The following is a 23,286-nucleotide window of genomic DNA, read 5'->3' on the forward strand; positions in this document are numbered from 1 at the left end:
CTTGCTTAGCACTTCTACCTTTCAATTCCCCGAGTTTAATGAATACTTTCTGGGGAGCACAGTTTTAGCATTAAAGCTAATAATAATTTGAAACTCATCAGCAGTTGTTATAATATCCTGTATTTGCAATATTTACTTAAACTTGGTCAAAAGGAGAAGGGTACATACTGATGTAACCATCATTGGGAAAAATAAGAACATACATAAGAAATGAACCTATCTATATTAAATAAATTACATTTCCCAGAATGTGAATATGGTTTTAAAAATGTTCAGAGCATCCAACATCCATATTGACTGGATGTCAAACATCCAGGAGACTCTCAGGAAACCTATATACTTTCTGCCATATTAGTGACTGTTTCATCACCAATTACAAGCAAAATAAAATATTATGATATGAGGAAGAAAGAGGCCCAGTAACTGGGTAGAAGCGGGGGTAGGAGGGGAGAGTGAAGGGCATAATAACAGTGTAAAATAGCACAAATATATGCTAATGACATATTGAAACTCAACATTATATATGCTAACAAAATTAATTAAAATTAATAAGCCATTATATGGATTTTAGTTACATATTTAAGCACCTTTGCTGAAATTAAAGGACGGTAGGGGATTGGAGAGATGGCTCAGTGGTGAAGAGTGCTTGCTGCTCTTCCAGAAGACCCAGATTCAGTTCCTAGTACCACATGATGGCTCACAACCGTCTGTAACTCCAATTCCAGGGAATCCTTTTCTGGATCCCTTTTCTGGCCTCTGTAGGCACCAGTCATGTATACGGCGCACAGCCACCCATGCAAGCAAAACACCCAGATACATAAAATAAAGTTTTAAGAAGTCCAATAGCAATGCTTGCTATGTTGTAGCTAAATTCTTTTTATAGACTTTTCCATAAAATTATGGACCCAGCATGTGAAGCAAAAGACTGTGCTTTAGTTATGACTTTCTTCTTGTGTATGCAGAACATGTGCTTGGTCCATAAATAGATAGCACCTAGTCCAGTTTGCTCATATGTGCTTAAACCGAAGAGAGTGAGAAGCTGAGTTCTTCCACCTGCCCACCCTTGCCAGCTCCAGCTGACTTCGGCTCATTGTCTTTCCATGTGTATGTAATAAAAAGAAAGTGAAAAGTAGATTTGAGTTTTGCTTCTAGCCTTTCTCAGTTTTCTGTTTTGCTTTTCTCTGCTGTTTGTCACTGTTGAGAATGTTTTGTGTGGGTGAGACTGTGTATATGTGGTTTAATTATATGAAAATTATACTGGGGGTTCAGTGAACCAGTGGCTTGAAAATTAACTGAATTATGAAAGCTGAAATGTTGCTCATAGCATCAGTTAATGACAAGGTCGCCACCACTGTCATATTCAAAAGAAATGTCACACTTGAATGGGGCTGAGATGGCTGCGTTGTCCCAGAATCCCAGGTAGAGACAATGGAACAGAGGCTCCTTGGGTACCGTTTCATCCCATGTTTGAATCTAATGCATTTTTCTTTCAGCTCGTTTTGGTTCTGCTGTGTTCCCATAACATATGGAGTCCCTAGGTATTCTGCTATAACATGGAAACTTTGGGGGCTGGGAATTACAGATCATGAATAGATTGGAAATTCTCTTTAAATGCCCCCTTGGGTGGTCTATGCAGAGGCTCCTTGTGTGTCATTTCTGTTTTTTACAAAAATCAAATATGTCTCAGATTATTTGAGTCCAACAGGCTGTATTAGGGCTCTGAATACCAGCACACCCCATGCACTGCCAGATAAATGATGGCAGCTGTACGCCCCCCTATCTCTCCAGCGCTGCACAACTGTAGTTAATTGAAAATGAGGAAAGAGGAAATTGAGTTTGGGACAGAGTCCGTTGGAAAGGAAGGAAAATTTAAATAAAAGACTTTGAAGTTTATCCTGTGGCAGACCAGTTGACAGATCTGATGGAAGAACTTCATGGACCAGGGACAGAATGACAGAAGTAGCAGCAAGTCTGCGACACAGTGAACCACAACAGGAGCATGGCTGCCAGAAGACTTGGAACCTAGGAGAAGCTGAGGTGCACATAGGCCTCACTGGTCAGGGAGGAATCCCTGAAGAATGGAAATTAAACTTCAGAGGCAGAGAAGCAGCTCATCTGCCTCTCTCTATGATACAAGTCACTCTTCCCAACACACAGGTACACTAGGTGGGTAATGTTTAGTCTTGCCTCAAATTACTTAAGACATAAGAATGAAATAAATAGAAAAAATAAGGTAAATATTATTCATATTCACCCTTCTACCAATCTTCTTTTCTCCCATATTTGATGGGTCCCTTTCAAGGGGAGAAGTATGTCACAATGTGAAACTTTTGTGCTTATACGACCTCACTTAACCTTCACAAAACTCTAATAAGATCAATAATACTATTCCCCATTTGCAGATGAAGAAGGCAGGTGGGGGAGGAGTGGCTTCTTGCTGGTGGCCAAAGGCCAGCCAACAAGACGGTGAATCAATCTAGGCAGAGTCCTTTGTGTAGGAAGCCAGAGCTGTGTGCTAAGGGGCTTGCTGCAAGTGAGAGAGACGGCACCCTTGGCTTTGACCAGGAAAAGCTGCTGCAATAATTTCCCCATTTCCTGCCTGTCGGATCTTGATCCCAGATGAACTTTTCCTGCTGTGGATGATACGGGAGTTCTACACACAGCACAGCTCACAAGAGTCACGCTACTGTGAGTCACAAGGCAGAAAGTAGCAGAGACCCAGGCCTGCCCAGGTGCCCAGGTGCCCAGGTGGTGTATTTTAAGTCTGACATATCTCATGAAGGCTAATGTTTGGTCCATAATGGTGGTGTTATTGGAATATGGTTGGGTCATAAGGGAGTATACATACATGTTCCAACCCATCTCTTTTGACTGGATGATAGGGAGGTAGCATCCAGTTGAATGAAAGATAGCACTAGGGAGTATGCTTCTGCAGAATATAGCTTGTCAGTTTCTCTCTCTCTCCCTTTCTCTCCTTTCCTCCTTCCCTGCCTCTTCTCTTCTGAGATGTGATGGAGGTGAGCACACCTTCCTATTCTATTTTCTCTCTCCTTGGGTCCAGGTAATCATGCAGATATGACACATCTGAAACACGAGTCAAGCCAGACTTTTCTTCCTTTAAGTTAATTTCTTAAATGTTTCATTACATTGACCCAAAACTAACATTCTAGAGAAGTAGGAGAAATGGGCAGAAAAGTGGGGTACTTGCCCCTCACTGAGTGCTGAATGCTCACAGGAGAAGGGTGCACAGAGGTGTGACAGCTACTCTCTTTGTTCTGCTGTCTAAGAGTTCAGCTTTTGAGAAGGTTGTGAAAGTCAGGGAAGTCAATGGCGAGATGAGTAGGACCCAGTACAACGAACACTTGGTTGAGAATTAATCACTGACTCTGTCTGATTAAACATCTCAACAATATGCTACATTTTTCTCAGATTAGTCATGCTGAAACATTAACATATTGAGGATGGGTATTCCTCAGTGGAATGTGTGTTGTAGAGGGAAAGCCATTTTAAGGAATGTTTTTGTAACTTTTTATCTGATGGAGAAATGGTATAAACACCTACAGGTAGAGCTTAAGGTTTGGATATTAACTAGGAAAGGTTTGTAGCATACTGCGGGCTGTGCATGTTGTTCAGGAAATATGCCCCCAGAGCAGAATGCAAAAAGCATGACTGTGCTAGTCTGAAATCCTGTGGACCTAAGTCTTTTGGTATGGGCTAAAGCCATAGGTGTCCTTGGGGATGGAGTTGTGCCAAGGGTTCACTTTACTTCCTGGAGAAGAGGAATCTTTGAATTTCCCTTTTTCCCAGTTCTATCTTAACATCTGCCAATATGTCTATTCTGTATACCCTGTTTAACCACTTAAGCAAGGTAACGTGTCTTCCCGATGCCTCGAACTGTCACAACCAACCATTATGCAATTAAACATAAGGAGAAGTTTGGACGATAGAATTACAGGGACTTGAAACATCGAGTTATTGCATCAAACCTGTGTCTTTCCAATCCTCTGATCTCTCATTACATAAGAGGATATTATGAAGATTAAGTGGATAGATAGATGTAAAGCTTATGACAACACTTCATATAGGACAAGTGCAGTTATTTGCTTTATTAAAGGCACTCATATAGGTTTCTCATTATGTCTTGCTGAATATAATCCATAACTATTATTAGTGCTAAGTATAGCTGAAGTAATTTTTACTAACAGTCTAGAAAATGAGCTCATTGAAGCTCATACTGATGCATTCAGTAAGAAGTTAAATGATATTACTTGGCAAGAGCTTTCTGTGGTCAAATAAATTTGAAAAGTCCTGGAAAAAAGTACATTTATCTGATTTTTCTATCATAGTACTTCTTAAGAGAAACTTAAGCCACAGTTTTAAGATGTCCATGTGGGAGATTTAAGTGGAGGGAATTATTTTTCTAGAGACAATGTCTCAGCTATGTATCCCTGGCTGTCCTGGAGCTCATTCCATAGACCAGGCTGGCCTGTAACTCACTCTGTAGACCAGGCTGGCCTTCTGTCTGCAGAGATCCACCTGCCTCTGCCTAAGGAGTACCAGGATTAAAGTTGTGCAGCATATGCCTACCAGTATTTTTTTAACTTCTTGAACCACATCATATTCTTTCTTCATTTTTTTCTGAACATAACCCCCTTTCATAAATCCTAACATGTTTCAGAAGAGGATTTTCTCTTCTCCTTTGAGAAATTAGGACTTTTCTAGGAATTTCTTGCCTTACAGCATTCTAGAATGAACAGTAGTATTTCATTTTATCACTTCTGTTAATCCACTGTCCTACCTGGAATGAATATTTTATGTGAAAGCGTCAGTGTTTGTTCCCAGCACTGTTATAGATCTGCATAAAGCAGTGCTCCTCAAAGCACAATGAACGATCACTTGGTTACTGAAAGAGCTTGAGATCCTGATGCTCTGGTGCTGTGGGATGGTCTGTATGTCAAATGTGTTGCTGATTGGTCAATGAATAAATCACTGATTGGTCAGTGGCCAGGCAGGAAGTATAGGCGGGACTAACAGAGAGGAGAATTGAGAGAACAGGAAGCTGGGTGAGAGAGACACTGCCAGCGGCCATCAGGACAAGGAAGATGTAAAGTACCGGTAAGCCACAAGCCACGTGGCAAGGTATAGATTAATAGAAATGGATTAATTTAAGCTGTAAGAACAGTTAGCAAGAAGCCTGCCAGGGCCATACAGTTTGAAACCAATATAAGTCTCTGTGTTTACTTGGTCGGGTCTGGCGGGTGGCAGAGATTTGTCCTGACTGTGGGCCAGGCAGGAAAACTCTAGCTACACTCTGGGACTCCTGTCCTCCTGGTGGAGACTCCCCCAGGACGGGCCGCTGGAATAATGGCATTGTCTTTCAAAAGGGTCTTTTTCTAAGTTTTCTGAACTGGAGAAAAAGAACAGCCTGGGCTGTTAAGGTCTCAGTCTAGAAGTAAATCCTGTCACTTCCTGTCACAACCCCTTGGCCAGAAGTTGTCATCTAGCCCCATCTGACTTCAAGAGGGAGAAGTTCAGACACTATGCTGGGACATTTGTACCCATGGTAAAGGACTGTTGAAAATTTTCCAAGTCAACACGTGGATCTTTTATTTTATTTTCATTTTATGTGCGTTCCTGTTTTGCCATGGGTGTTGGGTCCCCTGGAACTGGAGTTACAGACAGTTGTAACCTGCCATGTGGGTGCTGGGAAGTGCTCTTAAACTCTGAACCATCTCTCCAGCCCAAGACATGGATATTCTGTTTCAGTGTAGATGAGGAGACTGGGGCTTAAAAAAAAAAAATGTAATTTTCTCTAAAACATATGCAATAGGCAAGATTTTTTTTAGAATGTATACTTATTTATTTATTAAGAAAAAAATTTTTATTCATTTTACATACCAAAGATCTCCTTCTTCCCTCCTTCTGCTCCTCCAGGCTCCTCCTCTCAACCTACCACCCTATTCCCTCCTACAAGAAGGTAAGGCCTCCCTTGGGGAGTTACATTTAGTAGAGGCAGGTCCAAGCCCCTCCCCTTGCCCCAAGGTTGTGCAAGGTGTCCTATCATAGAAGTGGGCTCCAAAAGGCCTGCTCATGCACCAGGGATGGACTATAATCCTACTACCAGGGGGCCCCCCAAGCAGATCATGCTACACAACTGTCTTGCTATGCAGAGGGCCTCGCCACATAATAATTAAACCACTAAACATACAGAATAAAGAAAGAATATTAAGAGCAGCAAAGGAAAAAGGCCAAGTGACTTATAAAGGCGGACCCATCAGAATAACACCTGACTTCTCAATGGAGACTCTGAAAGCCAGAAGGTCCTGGACAGATGTAATGCAGACACTGAGAGACTACAGATGCCAGCCTCTATCATGGTATCTCTTTCATTGCTCTCCAACTCCATCTTTGTTCCAGCTCAAACATCCCATTCCCTTATGTTCTCATTCCCCATCCCCTACCCTATATTGCCCACTCCTCATCCCTGGTTTATTCATGGAGGTCTCATCTGTTTCTCTTTCCCAAGGTGACCCATTCATCCATCTTTGGGTCCTTCTTGTTAGCTAGATTCTCTGGAGCCATGGTTGTAGTCTGGTTATCCTTTGCTTTACATCTAGTATTCACTTATGAGTGAGTACATATGTAGCACAAATCTTAAAATATCTTATTAATAAAAACAAACCGGGTGCCAGGTATTGGGGTGAATGCTGGATGATCAGAGAAGCAGAACAAGCCACAGCCACCTCACCTTGCCAATTCCTCATCTGATCCTGTTTCCTCAGACTGGAAGCCTCTGAGTCCTCATCCAGAATGAATCTCAGCTGAACTGCTGCTAAAAGCCTAAAAGCTTAACCAGCTAGTTCTTGGTCCTCACGCCTTATATATCTTTCTGCTTTCTGCCATCACTTTCTGGGATTAAAGGTGTGTGTCGCCATGCCTGGCAGTTTCCAGTGTGGCCTTGAACTCACAGAGATCTGGATGGATCTCTGCCTCCAGAATGCTAGGATTAAAGGTGTGTATGCCACCATTTTCTGGCCTCTATGTCTAGTGGCTGTTCTGTTCTCTGACTCCAGATAACTTTATTAGGGTGCGCAATATTTTGGGGAACACAATATCACCACATACATACCATGTTTGTCCTTCTGAGTTTGGGTTACCTCACTCAGGATGATATTTTCTAGTTCCATCCATTTGCCTGCAAATTTCATGATGTCATTTTTTTTTTCACTGTGGAGTAGTGCTCCATTGTGTATATATGCCACATTTTCTTTATCCATTTTTCAGTTGAGGGGCATCTAGGTTGTTTCCAGGTTCTGGGTATTACAAATAATGCTGCTATGAACATAGTTGAGCATGTGTCTTTGTGGTATGATTGAGCATTCCTTGGTTATATGCCCAAGAGTGGTATAGCTGGGTATATTGAGTACCATACTGAATAAATACGGGAGAGTGGACAGCCTTGTCTTGGTCCTGATTTTAGTGGAATCACTTTGAGTTTCTCTCCATTTAATTTGACATTGGCTGTCAGCTTGCTGTAAATTGCCTTTATTATGTTTAGGTATGTTGCTTGTATTCCTTTTCTCTCCAAGACCTTTATCATGAAGGGGTGTTGGATGTGTCAAAGGCTTTTTCAGCATCTAATGAGATGATCATGTGGTTTTCTTTTATTTCTGTTTGTTTATCTGGTGGTATATTGCATTGATAGATTTTCATATGTTGAAACATTTTTGCATCTCTGGGATGAAGCCTACTTAGTCATGGTGGATAATTTTTTGATGTGTGTTTGGATTCAGTTTGCCAATATTTGATTGAGTATTTTTGCATCAATGTTCATGAGGGAGATTGGTCTGTAATTCTCTTTCTTTGTTGCATCTTCGTGTGACTTGGGTTTCAGAGTAACTGTAACCTCATAAAAGGAGTTTGGTACTGTTCCTCCTGTTTCTATTGTGTGGAACAATTTGAAGAGTATTGGTATTAGCTCTTCTTTGAAAATCTGGTGGAATTCTGCACTGAAACCATCTGGTCCTGGGCTTTTTTTAATTGGCAGACTTTTAATAACTGTTTCTATTTCCTTAGGTGTTATAGGTCTATTTAAATTGTTTATCTACTCTTGATTTAACTTTGCTATATGGTACCTATCCAAAAAATTGTGCATTTCTTTTAGACTTCCCAATTTTGTGGAGTACAGGTTTTTGAAGTATGACCTGATGATTATCTGGATTTCCTCATTGTCTGTTGTTATGTCTCCCTTTTCATTTGTGATTTTGTTAATTTGGATACTCTCTCTCTACCTTTTAGTAAGTTTGCATAAGGGCTCGTCTATCTTGTTGATTTTCTCAAAGAACAAAATCTTTGTTTCATTGATTCTTTTTGTTCTCTTTGTTTCTATTTCATTGACTTCAGCTCTCAATTTGATTATTTCCTGGCTTCTATTCCTCCTGGGTGAGTTTGCTTCTTTTTGTTCTAGAGCTTTCAGGTGTGCTGTTAAGTTGCTAGTGTGGGATTTCTCCAACTTCTTTATGTAGGCATTTAGTGCTATGAATTTTCCTCTTAGTACTACTTTCATAGTGTCCCATAAGTTTAGGTATGGAGTACATTCGTTTTCACCGAATTCTAGGAAGTAAGTCTTTAATTTATTTCTTTATTTCTTCCTTGATCCATTGGTGATTCAGTTGAGCATCATTTAGTTTCTGTGTGACTGTAGGCTTTCTGTAATTTTTGTTGTTGTTGAAATCTAACTTTAAGCCATGGTGGTCTGATAAAATACAGAAGGTTATTCCAATTTTTTTGTATCTGTTGAGATTTGCTTTGTGACTGAGTATGTGGTCAATTTTAGAGAAGGTTCCATGGGGTGCTGAGAAGAAAGTATCTTCTTTTTTGTTAGGGTGGAATACTCTGTGTATATATATATATATATATATATATATATATATATATATATATATATATATATATATATATAAAGTCCATTTGAGTCATAACATCTGTTTATTCCCTTATTTCTCTGTTAAGTTTCAGTCTGGCAGATCTGTCCATTGGTGAGAGTGGGGTGTTGAAATCTCCCACTATTAATGTGTGGGGTTTGTTGTGTGATTTAAGCTTTAGCAATGTTTCTTTTACAAATGTGGGTGTCCTTGTATTTGGGGCATAGATGTTCAGAATTGAGACTTCATCTTGGTCGATCTTTCCTGTGATGAATATGTAATTTTTTTTTTCCGATCTCTTTCAGTTGACTTTAGTTTGAAGTCTATTTTGTTAGATATTAGGATAGCTACACCAGCTTGCTTCTTGACTTCATTTGATTGGAATGTCTTTTCCTAGCCTTTTACTCAGAAGTAGTGTCTGTCTTTGAAGTTGAGGTGTGTTTCTTGTATGCAGAATGATGGATCCTGATTTTGTATCCATTCTGTTAGCCTGTGTCTTTTATAGGCAAATTGATTCCATTGATATTAAAGGATATTAATGACCAGTGATTGTTAATTCCTGCTAACTTTTGGTGGTAGTGTGTGTGTGTGTGTGTGTGTGTGTGTGTGTGTGTGTGTGTGTATTTCTCTTCTTTGGGATTTACTGCTGTGGAGGTATCTACTGTGTTTTCATGGGTATATCTAACTTCCTGAGGTTGGAATTTTCCTTCTAGTGTTTTTTGTAGGGCTAGATTTGTGGATACGTATTGTTTAAATCTGGTTTTGTCTTGGAATATCTTGTTTTCTCTGTCTATGGGGATTGAAAGTTTTGCTGGGTAGTCTATTATTAGTAGTCTAGACTCGCATCTGTGGTCTCTTAGTATCTGCATTACATCTGTTCAGAACCTTCTGGCTTCAGAGTCTCCGTTGAGAAGTCGGGTGTTATTCTGATGGGTCTGCCTTTATAAGTCACTTGGCCTTTTTCCTTTGCTGCTCTTAATATTCTTTCTTTATTCTGTATATTTAGTGGTTTAATTATTATGTGGCAAGGGGACTTTTTTTGGGGGTCAAGTCTATTTGGCATTCTATAAGTTTCTTGTATCTTCATAGGTATTTCCTTCTTTTAGTTGGGAAAGTTTTCTTCCATGATTTTGTTGAATATATTTTCTGTGCCTTTGAGTTGGTATTCTTCCTCTACTTCTATCACTATTATTCTTAGCTTTGGCCTTTGCATGGTGTCCCAGATTTTCTGGACATTTTCTGTTATGACATTTTTGGCTTTGGTGTTTTCTTATACTGAATCTATTTCATCTATTGTATCCTCTACACCAGAGATTCTCTCTTCCATCTTTTGTATTCTGTTGGTTATGCTTTTATCTGTAGTTCCTGTTTGTTTACTCAGATTTTCTATTTCCAGCATTCCCCTGGGTTTGTGTCTTCTTCATTGTTTCTATTTCAGTTTTCAGATCTTGAACTGTTTCCTTCACATGTTTAATTGCTTTTTCATGGTTTTCTTGGCTTTTTTAAAGGGACTTATTGATCTTCCCATTTTTTGTTTGTTTTTCCCTCAATTTCTTTAAGGAAAATTTTCATTTCCTCTTTAAAGGCCTCTATCATCTTCATAAAGTTATTTTTAAGGCCACTTTCTTCTGCTTCTTCTACATTGTGATATTCAGGTCTTGCTGATCTAGAAGAGCTAAATTCTGGTGATGCCATATTGCTCTTTATGTTGTTGTATGTATTTTTGCACTGGTGTCTACCCACCTCTTTCTCCACTAGGTGCAAGAGGTGCCTGTGTCTGAGCAAGCTGCTCAGGGTCCAATTTGTGCCTGCTGTGCCTGTGTCTCAGGGGCCACACTGGGTCCAGTCTTAGCTCTTGGTCTAATTGGAGTTGGTGGATTCTGTGTCTCAGGGAACTGTAGCTGAAGTTTGTGTGTGTGTGTGTGTCCCACCTGGTCTGGAGCCACTCAGACCCAAGTAAACACATAGAGGCTTATATTAATTAAAACTGCTTGACCATTAGCTCAGGCTAACTACTGACTAGCTCTTACACTTAAACTCAGCCTATTTATGTTAATTTATATGTCACCACATGTCCCGTGGCTTTACCTGTGTGCCATTACATGTTGCTCCCTGGATGGCAGGCTGGCATCTCCTCACTCAGCCTTTTCCTTCCTAGAATTCTCCTTGTCTGCTTATCCCACTTGTACTTCCTGCCTGGCTATTGGCCAATCAACATTTTATTAAACCAGTGTACAAAAGTATTATCCCACAGCATTTCCCCTTTTCTGTTTAATTAAAAAGGAAGGTTTTAACTTTAACATAGTAAAATTATATATAACAAAACAGTTATCAAGCAAGAATTATAGTTACAATATCTAGTCTATTTTTATATGGCAAATTTAAAGAAAATATTCTATTTATCCTATATTTGTGAGTCTAAGGTTTTATATCTAACTTATCTTTTATCCTAACCAAGGAAAACCATAACTATAACTATCTAGTTTTCAACTACATCAAAGACCTCAGAAGGATATATTACCTAATTAAACAGGAAGAACATTGTAAGCAACTTCCAAAAAATCTAGAATGACAGAGACAGCTGACTGCCTGGACAGTCACCTAAAGTTCATCTGCAATATTGGGACATCCATCTTCAGCCTATAGGTCTTGAGGTTTTTAATTACTTTTCTGTGTATCCTGTAGAATATCTGGAAGTTTCCTCTGTGAAGCGGAACCTGAAGGACCATCTTGCCTTGTTTTGGCAAAATTTAGTGGTCATTTTTCCATGGGTCCTACATGTCCATCAGTACAATATTTAGTCAGTCAAGCAGTCCAGGCAAGAACAGTTTCTTGCCCAAATGGCTAACTTTTGCCATAAGGAAAGCAAACTACATATGGAGTTTGTTCAATGCCCATCATCTTCTTTGAAGTAGATTGGTGCTGCCAGGGGCTGACATGTCTCATAGTCATAAAAAAGAAAAAAATCTAAGTTATTAAAGCATTTTAGATGCCATATTCTGTATATCTTTGAAATGTCTGAAGATTACCTACCTAATTGAATTTTATCTACGTATACCTAGAAAACTGAACATGACTATAAGTTTGACTATCATAGAAGACTAATTATAATCTGTATTTCCCAACTATACACTACAATTTCAAATGAGTTGTACAAACAAAATACTTCAAACAAGAGTAGAAATATACATATAGTATAACAAATTAACTTTACATTTGTATCAATAAACTAAAATCCATAGCAATGTAAAACATTTTTAAACAAGTTGTTCTTTAAAAGTATGTTTAACAATCCACCCTTTTATCCTATCATATCTACATCCTCTATTTCCATATCATATCCCCCTTTCTCTTTTTTAGAAAGATATTGACTCACCAATAACAATTTGTAACCAACAACCTAAACAAAGACAAATATCCATACTCCATTTTTTGGAAATGTGAGCATAGTTTTCTAGGCTACTTCCTGCTGATAGAGGGTGCTGATCCTGAGAAATGAACAATTATGGTCAAGTCCTAACTGAAATAGTAGGTGAGGCTGCATTGTCTGAGTCAGTTTCCTTGAAACCATTCTGGATGTTGGATCATCTGGTCCATGGTGTCATCAGAGACCTTTCAGGGGGTATGGGATGGTCAAATCATATTAGCCTGGAAGCAATCCACAGGTTCTCATCTTCTGTGGAAACAGAAGCAGAACCTCTTTTCCAAAGCAACATATCCTTGGACATAGATTTTGAAATCAAGATATCTTTAATATATACATATTGATTTAACTCAGCAGCTTTTACAATCAAATATCTTTCTGCAGTTAAAAATCCCAAAGACAACATAATTCAGATTCTCTGTGTAATATCCTTCTTTACATGACTTATTTTTTTATATTACTTTTACTGTCTCTTGAAAGACTTTATTTTTTAAATTATTTCTTTATGTAACTTTCTATATTCCTTTTCCTCTTTCTTCCAAGTCTACATATATTTTTATACACACCATAAACCATTTAGAGGTTTATTTAATCGGAATCTGACTTACTGTGAATCTGTTGCTTTAAACTGTAGAATGACTAGGACTGAAATGGCAGCTTTGGCTGCTGGCTCTGCCCACCTCAGCTTCCCAACATGGCAGAAGTACATTTACAGCCAGCTCTGGGAGCCATGCTGTCCATTGACTCTGGGAGGCAGTGGGTCTATGCTTCTATCAAAGCAGCGTGTAGCCCAGAAACCTCTTTTTTTTTTTTTGTCTGTACTACCAAAGACTAAATCCACCACCCAGCATAATGTGTGACTTGAAGATGCTACTGTGTGCAGTGGCAGTAATCTGCCATGGTGCACTCAAGCCCATATGCCATGAACCGGCCATACTGTAGCTTAAGTCAGCATGCCACAGCGTCTCTGTACCTTGGTGTCTCCATATCTCGGCCCACATGAGACATGTATAAAACTGTTTTTGGCTCAGTTATTGTGTGTTTAGAAGCCCTTTTTAAACTCTTTTAGGCCTTATGGAAATTCGATAGCCCCACATTGGTAAGCCAAATGTAGCTGAAGTTTTCCTGTGTCCTGCCCAGTAAGCAGCTGCTCAGACCCAAGTAAACACACAGAGGCTTATATTAATTAAAACTGCTCAGCCATTAGCTCAGGCCTACCACTGACTAGGTCTTACACTTAAGCTAACCCATTTCTGTTAATCTATATGTTGCCATGTGTTCCGTGGCTTTACCTGTGTGCCATTATAAGCTGTTCCCTGGACAGCAGGCTGGCATTTCCTGACTCAGCCTTCCTCTTCCCAGAATTCTCCTCATCTCTTTATCCTGCCTATACTTCCTTCCTGGCTACTGGCAAATCAACATTTTATTAAACCAGTGTGCAAAGGTATTATCCCACAGCAGGGAGCTGCTCTTGGTCCAATCTAAGCTGACTGATTCTTTGTCTCAGGGGGTTGCTCTTGGTCTTATTAGGGCTCTTTGTCCAATCAGAGCTGGTAGATTCTGTGTCTCCAGAAACCACTCTTGGCCCAATGAGAGCTGGCAGATTCTGTGTCTCAGGAAGTCACTAGGGTCACCGGGAGATGGGTATATTTGGGGTAGGGTATGGGTCTTGCAGATTGCAGGGTCCAATGGGGGGTTTTGGTGGGGAAGCCCACCTGTAGGAATCTTCCCTGCTGGCAGGCAACTGGGGCAGCGATGGGCGGGGGTTCCCAAGGACTGGTTGTATCTCAGGGCCTAGGTCCTAGAGGCAGCACTCTGGATGGGGGAAGAGTCACTCACCTCTTGGTCTAATGAGAGCTGATGGATTCTGTGTCTCAAGAAGCCACTGGGGTCACAAGGGGGTGGGTAGGTTTGGAGTAGGCATGGGTCTTGTAGATTGCAGGGTCTAATGGGGGGGTTGGTGGAGGAGCCTGCCTGCAGAATTCTTCCCTGCTAGCTGACAACTGGGGCAGTGGTGGATCCATAGGCAAGATTTTTATACAGGCACTCTATTGGTACCCACCTGGCCTCTCATTTTCAATTGGTGAATTTGTGCAAAAAGCTCCTTTCTGTCTGCCCCTTGTCCCTGCCTGCCCCTAGTTCCTGCCCACTCCTTCCCTCTGCCTGCTCTCCCCTTACCACTGCCCACACCTTATCCCTGCCCATCCCTTACCTCTGCCCATCCCTTAACCCTGCCCTCACCTTACCACTGCCCAACCTTTACCCCTGCCCATCCCTTAACCTTGCCCACCCCTTACCCCTGCATGTCCCTTAACCCTGCCCATTCCTTACCCCTGCCTGCCCTTTACCCCTAAAAAGGGGACCAGAAAAGAAATCAGAACAGTATGTAAGAGAAGAAAGTGCTCATATCTTTTTCTCTTGCTGTACTCACCCCTTTACTTTTCACCAACACTTAACGCACATTAACCTTAAAAAAGGAAAGATAGGCTGTCCTCACCCCACCCCCAGCACACACACAAGTGATGCCCCTCTGCTGCCTCAGAGAATGGAGAGAAAACAATGGGTCCCTGTGTAGAGAGTTCCAAGTCTTTTATCTTTCTACAGATTCAACCACAGTATTGATTCTTTATTGACCTAAACTGTCCTAAGCTCGGCAGTGGTTTTCTTCTTATATAGCGTATGGGAGAGTTAAGGCTGCTACTACTTTAATATTGATTTTTGTGAAAAAGGTGCAGGAAAGAGGGCAATTTGTGTCTGCAGTTGCTCTTCACTATAAAAGATACTATTGTTGGGAGCTTATAGCATTATATCAAGGGTCTTAATCTGTAGCAATTTTTTTTTTACAACTTAGAAATAGGCTTGGGCAAATGTGTTATTGGTGTTAATGATATTTTGAAGTGAAGCAAATTTGTCAGCCTTTCTAAGTAAACTGCTCAACTTAACTATTTGAAGACTTGGCAGCTTGATGCAGTGACGGGGCAGAAATCCTGGGATTTATTTATTTATTTATTTGAAAGTTGTTTGGAAAGAATGTTTTGTTGCAGAACCAGTGACAGAACATTTGCTCAGTGAATCCAAAGACTTGGGGCTGAGTGTCCAGGGCTAAAACAAGCCATGTGTCTCCTAGGAGGAAAGTGTCTTCGTACGAGTTGGAGGACTCTGGTTTTTGGAACAACATTCTGTGAATCAAGGTGGGGGCTCATCTCCTGCCAAGGTTCTCATTTCGTAGGTGGGCTCTTACATCTTTAAATGAATAAATACATTTAGAAGGTCTTTGAAAGTTTTGTTTGTTAAAGCAATAGAAATGGGAGCTTCTGAAATTTGTCCAGTATAATTTGTTTTATTTTTATCAAATGCATCCCAAATGGCCATCTACCATCTCAAGTAAAGGGAGTTTCAGCCATTGTCCTATGGGATTATTGAAGTAATTTCTTTTCTTCATGTGGGAATGGTCATGCATGAGTGATAAATAAAGATTATGGATATACTACACACGGAATGGTCCCAGCAATGCTGGTCACTGAGGCCAAGGGTCTGTGATGGATCATAGCCACGAGTGAGGAAGCGATAACCAGTGTCTGGCATAGGATGACAGTCCACTGAGCTCTTCACTACTGTGGCAAGATTACTGCTGCTTTATCTGTAAAAGTTCAAGGGATAGGTTCCTTTAGTCAGATGGCAGCCCTCCAGGTCAGAAGATCTGGTACTTCTCAAAAGAGTGACAAGTAGACCACCAAAGGAAAGGATGTCCACAATTGGACAATATTAAAATGAATTCAACTGCTGACTGCCCAGTGAATGACTTTTTCACTCTCTCTATTGGACAAACCTGCTCTCTTAGGGCTCATTCTTCCAGACAGACACCAAGATAAATAAAAAATTCAGAAGGTCACTTTCTTGTAGCACCTGGTTTCTACTTAAAAACTCCAAGAATTTGCAAAACCATACCTGCTCTGTAGATCATTGGTTGGTATTTTAAAAGTTTCCCCTTTATCTAATGCTATTGTTTTAAAATCTGTACTGCGTGGACTGTGAGACTGGCCCATCTATATGAAAATAACACAGCATCTACAGCAGGTTCCATAAAAAGGCCAAGAGAGGGATTGGCCCGGAAGGAAGGCGTGGTACTTTGATGATACTCCGAATCAGTTTCCTTTTGTTGTTTAATGTTTCCTATGTTTAATAATGAACTTCAGTCATTTACCCCCATCCCTTCTCTCATTTGCCTTCCTCTCCTATTGGAATCCTTCTTCCCAATCAGTAGTCCTCGGATGTCCGTTTCTTCTTTTTGTGTGACCCACTGAGTTCAGTTAGAGTTTCTTGCCTGAGTGTGGGTTGGGACTATTTACTGGGGCAATTTACATGTGGCTACATCACTGAAGGAAATGACTCCCCTCCCCACAATTAACTGTCAGTCTGAGAATAAGTGATAATGGCATGCTTGGTCCTAAATGGGACACCTAAATTGGCTTGTCTTTTAAAATTTCATATCGAATTATCTGAAAAAAAATGACTCTTTGACAAAAGAATAAATTATCCTACAGTACATAAATACATGGCATGGACAATTTGTGCAAAGACATGCACTCATAGGCAGTCATGCCCATTCTTCCCCCAAAATGCCCTAAAATAAGTGAGACCATATGGCAAAAATAAATATTTTCTTTATTTTTTCTCATGCAATATCCCTTTCTATAGTGCTCTGACTATCATGAGAAAGCTGGAAAGCAAAGCTTATGGTTCAGTTAGTGAGATGAAAGGAGATACAGGCATTTGGGAAATTCTTCCATGTGGCTTAGAAGGAGCAATCCTAGAAACTACAAGGCATAGGGAAGAACAGAAAGGATTTCTAAACTTTGTTTTGTTCAGCTGAAACCCACGTCTGCTCTTGAGAACAAATCACATACTCTCTAACAAAAGCAACAGTGAAATTAACTGGAGGTTGAAAATAGGTGAATGGGAGCGACTCTCAAGCATAAGCAATGCCATAAAAATCTCCAGTTCTGTCTGTTCCCGAAGCTGCCACACTGTCCACTCCACATACATTCAGAGTACCTCCTGGAGCAGAAGACAGGGTCTGTTACCTTCCTGGACTTCTCTCTCTAAGCCACATGGAGGAATTCTCCTGATGTCCATATCTCCTTTCAGCTCACTAACTGAGCCATAGCTTTGCTTTCCAGCTTTCTCATGATAGTCAGAGCACTATACAAATGGATTTTGCATGAGAAAAATAAATCTGAAAACTTCAGGGAACATCACTACTGTTATCACAACAATTGTGACCAAAGATTCTAGATAGCTTTGTTCAATAAGGAAGTTTCACAGAACAGCTGTGTAAAGTGGAAGTTTATTTATAATTACCCAAGGCTAGAGCAGAACTCCATGTCATAGCTGATGTGATTGAACATATACTAACATTTCTTAGTATGTTACCACCTTATAAGTTTGGTGAGAACATGGTTCCTTTCAAGAAGTTATTCACTACCTTGGAAAGTCTTACCACTGTGGTGTGGAATTTACCATTTAGTACATATGTGTTATTTTGTCTATACTTTCTGTGATTCCTTCATAATAACATGACACAATTCATTTTATAGGAAAGGTCATTGGGTCCAATTGAAAAAATAGTTGTTTAATCCCAACCACATTTTATCATAGTTCTAAGCAGGCTTTCTCTCAGTTCATTTCACCAAACAAGTCTTTTCTTTCTTCAGAGTTGGTTCTCAGTGTGCCTTCTCTGGCCGTCGCCAGAATGTTAACACTTCTTTTTAAAAATAAAAAAAAATTATTTGTTTTACATCCATACTGAAGCCTTCCCTCCCTCCTCTCTTCCTGTTCCCTCCCACACCTCCCCTCTGCCACCACCCTCACCCCCCGAAATCCACCCCTTCTCTGTATTTTCTCAGAAAGGGGCAGGCCTCCCACGGGCATCAGCAAAGCATGGCATGGCATATCAAGCTGCCTTAAGACCAAGCACCTCCTCCTGTATTCAGGCTGGGCAAGGCAATCCAGCATGAGGAATTGGTTCCCCAGAGCAGCCAAAGCACCAGGAACAGCTCCTGCTCCCATTGCCAGGAGTCTCAAAAATAGACCAAGCTACATAACTGTCACATATATGCAGAGGGTTTAGTTCAGTCCCATGCAGGCTCCTTGGTTATTGATTCAGACTCTGTGAGTTCTCATGAACCAAGCTAGCTATTTCTCTGGGTTTTTCTGTGATGTTCCTGAGTGCCCTGTCTCAAACAGTCCCTCCTTTCTCTCCTCAGCAGGACTCCCTGAGCTCAGCCCAAGGTTTGGCCTTGGGCCTTTGAGTCTGCCTCCATCAGCAACTGGGTGAAGGCTCTCTGATTGACAACCAGAGAAGTTTCCAGTTCTATCACAGAGGATGGCCGGTCAGGCTATGCCTCCACTGCTGCCAGGAGTCTTAGCTGGGGCCATCCTGGTAAACGCCTGGGAGTTTCCGTTGCATCAGGCTTCTGCCAGACTTCATAAAGCACCCTTCCCCCCTTTCCAGTCATTTCTCTCAGGACTCTCCTGGTGTAGAATATTATTTTTAGGTGTGTCACTTTTGTTTATGTTGCATTTGTTTAACTCTGTGAAACTGTGATACTTTGCCTGTGTAAAACACCTGATGGTCTAATGAAGAGCTGAATGGCCAATAGCAAGGCAGCAGAAAGGATAGGGGGCACCGGCAGGCAGAGAGAAGATATAAAAGGAGAAATCTGGGAGGGAAAGAAGAAGAAGTAGCCAGAGAAGGAGCAAGACTCCAGGGGTCAGCCACCCAGATACACAGCAAGCCACACAGTAAGACGATTTACAGAAGTAAGAGAATGGGAAAAGTCCAGATGCAAAAGGCAGATAGGATAATTTAAGTTAAGTAAAGCTGGCAAGAACCAAGCCAAGCTAAGGCCAGGCATTTGTAATTAAGAATAAGCCTCCATGTGTGATTTATTTGGGAACTAGATGGCACTCCCTCCAAAGAGTAAAGCCAAACATCAACATTCTCCCCCTCTGTCCACCCCCCAACCTGATCCCTCAAGTTCCCATGCCCACCCACCCCGAATCCAACCAGGAGATCTCCTCTATTTCCCCTTCCCAGGAAGAACCATGCATCCCCCTTTGGGCCCTCCTTGTTACCTAGCTTCTCTGAGTCTGTGGATTGTATCATGGTTATCCTTCACTTTGTAATTAATAATCACTTATGAGTGAGTACATACCATGTTTGTCTTTCTGGATCTGGATTACCTCACTCAGGATGATTTTTTTCTAGTTCCATCCATTTGCCTTCAAATGTCATGAGGCCATTGTTTTTTAAAGCTGAATAATACTCCATTGTGTAAATGTACCATATTTTTGTTATCCATTCTTCAGCTGAGAGGCATCTAGGTTGTCTCCAGATTCTGGCTATTACAAATAAAGCTGCTATGAATACAGTTGAGCAAGTGTCCTTGTAATATAATTGAGCATCATTAGGTATATGCCCGAGAGTGGTGTCACTGGGACTTGGGGTAGATTGATTCCCAGTTTTCTGAGAAATCACAATATTGATTTCCAAAGTGGCTGTACAAGTTTGCACTCCCACCAACAATGAAAGAGTGCTCTCCTTGCTCTACATCCTAGCCAGCATGAGCTGTCATTTGTGTTTTTTATCTTAGCCATTCTGACGGGTGTAAGATGGAATCTCAGAGTCCTTTTGATTTGCATTTCCCTGATGGCTAAGGATGATGAAAATTTCTTTAAGTGATTCTCAGCCATTTGAGATTCTTCTGTTGAAAATTCTCTGTTTATGTCAGTACCCCATTTTTAAAATTGGACTGTTTGTTTGTTTGGGTTTTTTTTTTTTTTTTTTTTTTTGATGTCTAGTTTCTTGAGTTCTTTACCTATTTTAGAGATCAGCCCTCTGTCAGATGTGAGGTTGGTGAAGATCTTTCCCCATTGTGTAGGCTGTTGTTTTGTCCTTTTGACAGTGTCTTTTGCCTTACAGGGGCTTTTCAGTTTCATAAGGTCCTATTTATAAATTGTTGATCTTGGTGTCAGTGCTACTGGTGTTCTATTTAGGAAGTTGTCTCCTATGCCAATGTGTTCAAGGCTATTTCCTACTTTCTCTTCTATCAGGTTCAGTGTAACTGGATTTATGCTGAAGTCTTTGATCCACTTGGAATTGAGTTCTATGCAGGGTGTAGATATGGATCTATTTGCATTCTTCTATATGTCAACATACAGTTATGCTAGCATCATTTGTTGAAGATGCTTTCTTTTCTCCATTGTATGCTTTTGGCTTCTTTGTTAAAAAGCAAATGTCCATAGGTGTGTGGATTTATGTCTGGGTCTTCAATTCGTTTCCATTGATTGATGTGTCTGTTTTTATGCCAATACCACACTATTTTTATTACTATAGTTCTGTAGTAGATCTTGAGATCAAGGGTGCTGATACCTGCAGAAGTTCCTTCATTGTAAGGATCGCTTTAGCTGTCCTGGGTTTTTTTTTTTTTTTTTTTTTTTTTAATATGAAGTTGAGTATTGTTCTTTCCAGGTCTGTGAAGAATTGTGTTGGGATTTTGATGGGAATTGCACTGCATCTGTAAATTGCTTTTGGTAAGATTGCCATTTTTACTATGTTCATCCTACTGATCCATGAGCATGGAAACTCTTTCCATTTTCTGAAATCCTCTCCAATTTCTTTCTTCAAAGACTTGAAGTTCTTGTCATACAGGTCTTTCACTTGCTTGGTTAGAGTTACCCCAGGATGTTTAATATTGTTTGTGGCTATTATGAAGGGTGTTGTTTCCATAATTTCTTTATCGGCCCTTTTATCATTTGTATATAAGAAGACTACTGATTTTTTTTTTTTAGTTAATTTTATATCCAGCTACTTTGCTGGAAGAGTTCCCTGAAAGAAATTTTTGGTTACCTTATGTATACTATCATGTCATCTGCAAATAGCAATACTTAGAGCTTCAAGTACCATGTTGAATAGATAAGGAGTGAGTAGAAAGCCTTGTCTTGTTCCTACTTTTAGTGGAATTGCATTGAGTTTCTCTCCATATAATTTGATGTTGGCTGTCAGCTTGCTGTAGTATATTGCTTTTATTATACTTAGATATGTTCCTTGTATCCCTGATCTCTCCAAGACTTTTATCACAAAGGGGTGTTGGATTTTGCCAAAGGCTTTTCAGCATCTAATGCATCTAATGAGATGATCATGTGGCTTTTTTCTTTCAGTTTGTTTATATGGTGTATTACATTGACAGGTTTTCATATGTTGAACCATCCTTGCATCTCTGGGATGAAGCCCACTTGATCATGGTAGATGATCTTTTTGATGTGTTCTTGATTCAGTTTGCCAGTATTTTATTGAGTATTTGTGCATCAATGATCGTGAGAGAAAGTGGTCTGTATTTTTCTTTCTTTGTTGACTCTTTATGTGGTTTAGTATCAATGTAACTGTGGCCTCATAGAAAGAATTTGACAATGTTCTTTCTCTTTCTATTTTGTGGAATAATTTGAGGAGTACCAGTATTAGCTCCTCTTTGAAAGTCTGGTAGAATTCTGCTCTGAAATCATCTGGTCCTGAGCTTTTTTTTTTTTTTTTGGTTGGAAGACTTAACTGCTTCTGTTTCCTTAGTGGTTATATAAATATGTTTAAATTGCTTATCTGGTCTTGATTCAATTTTGGTATGTGATATCTATCAAGAATTTTGTCCATTTCTTTTAGATTTTCCAATTTTGTGGAGTACAGGTTTTTGAAGTATAACCTAATGATTGTCTGTATTTCCTCAGTGTCTTTTTCATTTCTGATTTTATTAATTTGGATTCTCTCTCTCTCTCTCTCTCTCTCTCTCTCTCTCTCTCTCTCTCTCTCTCTCTGCCTTTTAGTTAGTTTGGGTAAGGGTTTGTCTATCTTATTGATTTTCTCAATAAACCAATTATTTCATTGACTCTTTGTATTGTTCTTTTTGTTTCTATATTGATTTAAGCCCTCAATTTAAGTATTCCCTGCCATATGCTCCTCTTGAGTGTGTCTGCTTTTTGTTTTGGAGCTTTTAGGTGTTCTACTAAGTCCTAGTACGACATTTCTCCAAATTCTTTATGCAGGCACTTAGTGCTGTGCACTTTCCTCTTAGCACTGCTTTCATTGTCCTATAAGTTTGGGTTTGTTGTGCATTCATTTTCATTGAATTCCAGGAAGTCTTTAATTTCTTTATTTCTTCCTTGACCCAATGGTAATTCAGTTGAGAGCTGTTCAGTTTCCATGAGTTTGTAGACTTTCTATAGTTTGTGTTATTATTATAACTCCAACTTTAGTCCATGGTGATCTGATAAGATACAGAGGTTTATTCCAATTTTTGTATTTGTTAAGACTTTCTTTGTGACCAAGCATGTGGTCAATTTTAGAGAAGGTTTCATGGGGTACTGAGAAGAAGGTATATTCTTTTTTGTTTGGGTGAAATGTCTGTAGATGTCTCTTAAGTCCATTTGAGTCAGAACATCTGCTAGTTCCCTTATTTCTCTGTTAAGTGTCTGCCTGGCCGACCTGTCCATTGGTGAGAGTGGGTGTTGAAGTCTCCCACTATTAGTGTGTGGAGTTTGATGTGTGATTCAAACTTTAGTAATGCTTCTTTTACAAATGTGGTTTTCCTTGTATTTGGGGCATAAATGTTCAGTATTGAGATATCATCTCCATAGATTTTTTCCATTGATGAATATGAAATGTCCTTCTCTGTCTATTTTGATTAATTTTTCTTTGAAGTTTATTTTGTTAGATATTAGGATAGCTACACCAGCTTGCTTCTTCAGTCCATTTGATTGGAAAATCTTTTTCTAACCCTTTATTCTGAGGTAATGTCTGTCTTTGCAGTTGAGGTGTGTTTCTTGTATGCAGCAGAAGGATGGATCCTGTTTTTGTATCCATTATGATGTCCTGTGTCTTTTTGTGAG

The sequence above is a fragment of the Peromyscus californicus genome, unplaced genomic scaffold (assembly GCF_007827085.1).
Source record: "Peromyscus californicus insignis strain IS unplaced genomic scaffold, ASM782708v3 Scaffold_13__1_contigs__length_99412109, whole genome shotgun sequence".
NCBI lineage: Eukaryota > Metazoa > Chordata > Mammalia > Rodentia > Cricetidae > Peromyscus > Peromyscus californicus.